Source organism: Nannospalax galili, unplaced genomic scaffold (genome assembly GCF_000622305.1).
Source record: "Nannospalax galili isolate Female #2095 unplaced genomic scaffold, S.galili_v1.0 scaffold278, whole genome shotgun sequence".
Taxonomy (NCBI): Eukaryota; Metazoa; Chordata; class Mammalia; order Rodentia; family Spalacidae; genus Nannospalax; species Nannospalax galili.
In genome coordinates this window covers 2548947-2551534 of record NW_008347536.1, presented here as the reverse complement: position 1 = coordinate 2551534, position 2588 = coordinate 2548947, and positions in this window count along the sequence as shown.

Sequence of the window (2588 nt, the reverse complement as noted above, 5' to 3'; positions counted from 1 at the left end):
AACTCTTAAAAAACTAAAAATGAACCTATCATATGACCTGGTTATACCACTACATGGCATATATGCAAAGGACTCATCCTATTTTAGAGACACTTGTACAACCAAGTTTGTTGCTGCTCTTTTCACAGTAGCTAAGAGGTGGAAGCAACCTAAGTGCCCCTCAACTGACAAGTGGTTAACAAAAATGTGGTATGTTTACACAATGGAGTTCTATTCAACAGTAAATAAAGATGTAATAATGAAATTTTCAGGTAAAAGGATGGATCTAGAAACTGTTATACTAAGTGAAGGAACACAGACTCAGAAAAACAAATGACATATGTTCTCCCTCATATGTGGCTCCTAGCACCAAACCCTTTTAAATTCCAGGTTCTTTTAATAAGATGATGCCATACAGCAGTCCCTTCTGCATGAAATAAGTACTGTCATCACAACTTCGGCTGAGCCTGATCACTGACCATAGTCACAATTTGGCTTCTTGACAGTTGTGCTCATTCACTAAAGGAGTGCCAAGCATGGTCACTGGACCCTCACCTGAGTGAGCCACTCTTTCCAGCCAGTCTTTCCAGCCAACTAGTACAGCTTTGGAAGACAAAAGAAAAATGAGGAAGAGCCCAATAGAGGGATGATTTTGGAGGCCCTTGTCAAGAAACTCCAACGGACATTTGAAACTCCAGTGGACATATGAACATTTGAAAATTTTCCTGTTCTGACTTTTTTATGGTTCCCTGTCTAGAACTTGTAGTGCTAATTACTCTTGCCTTTACTTCTCTCTCCTTCGCATCTCCCACTCATGATTCAAGGACTTTCTTCTCCCCTTAGAGACAAAAGTTATGCAATTTGGGAGTCTTTTAGATAGACCCACAGAAGGGGTACTCCAATTGCCTCACTGTGCATCCCTAGTCCCTCTTCTTTATCCTCACTCATCCTGACTCACTGAAGGCTCCTTACACTTTTTGAACATGCCAGGCATGTTCATACCTCCCAGATATTCAAATGGCTTATAGCCTTGACTCCTTAAAAGCTTCATCATTTCTCATAACTCCTGTTCTCCTAACCATTTGCCTTGTGTTGCAGAAGTCCTAAGACCACCTTCAAGTTTGATGGTTCACCAAAATGACTTTCAGATTATACCCAAAGCTAAGGTTTATTACAACAGAAGATAATGATGGATAAAATAAGAGGGAAAATACACCCATTGTGGATTTGATCAAAACACTTTATATGCATGTATGAAATTCTCAATGAAGTTTTTTTTTAAAGTTCATTAATGCTTTTAAGGAGCAGTTTTATGTAGCTATTAATAATGTCATTTTTCTTTAGTATTATGAATTGCATAATCAAGAGTCACTGCCATAGTTGGGACACTAATGATAATAATGAAGGAAACATTAGGCCAGTGATATGAGTCCTGCTGTTGTGCTATGCATGGTTATGTGCTCTTTGGATCTTTTCCCCTGGGGTACTGAAGCCGTCAAATGGGCATCTAAAACTATGTCACCCACCTATTTTATCCTGGAGATTCCAGTGATGCTATTGATACACAGTCACAGCTACTGACAGGCATAGCTAAACTGTATTAGCATAATTGATATTTAACCTTAAAGAAACTTGACTGTTTCCCTCTTTTTTTTTTTATTAGCTCTTTGAGAATGTCATACAATGTTTATTTTAGCGGATGTGATAAGCTTTCAGTTTCTGCAGAGCAGAAAATAGTTTTTTGAACTTGTAGCTTTACTTTCTAAAACCCCTAAGGTATGGGAGCAATGAGGGGCAGTGAGAAGCCTCTATTCTAAGACTCCCCAATTCTCTGACCAAACATCAGCTGTGTTCAACACTGTCAGAACTTCAAAGTTTCTGGATCCAGAAAATGTTACTCATAGGTGACTATGAAAAGCACAAAATAGCAACTGTTGAAGAGAAAATGCTAGAACTAATTTTAGTTCCTGATTTTTCAGACACCCACTTGGCTGAGTTTGGACAAAATTTTCTTATCTTTGGTCTCATAGAACCAACCAGTAAGAGGGAATTACATGAGCCAAAATTTATGGCAGCCCTACTATGTGCCTGGCACTGAATTAGGCATCTCAGGTTCACTATTTACTCTTCCCACAGCTTTACACAGATTTTATCATCTCAGTTGAATGCATAAAGATTAATATTTTGTGAAATTAATTTTCCTCTTTATAGCTGATGTCTTTTTTCTCTTTGGATTCACTTTTGATACTGGTTATTTCCAGAGTAAGGCCGCTAAGACAAAAACTTTAAAAGAACCAAGAAGATGTGATTCTTTCCTCTAAAAGCTAAACAACAGACTTTGGAAAATAGTTTTACAGTGAATTCTAAGAAAAAAGAAAAGGTATAAGTTTACGAGATAACTGTCTAGAAGAAAAGACAGAAATAAAACACATATCTCATTCATACTCTTTAACAACAACAACAACAAACTTTACTAGCTACTTGTGGCGCGAGTATTCTCCTTTTGGGTACCCAACAAAAGACCTAGAATAGCTAGAGTCTGTTCCCCTTAGAAAGATTTGAACTTTGAGTTTTGGCCTCTGAGTTCTGTGACCCTGGGGAAAGCTCAT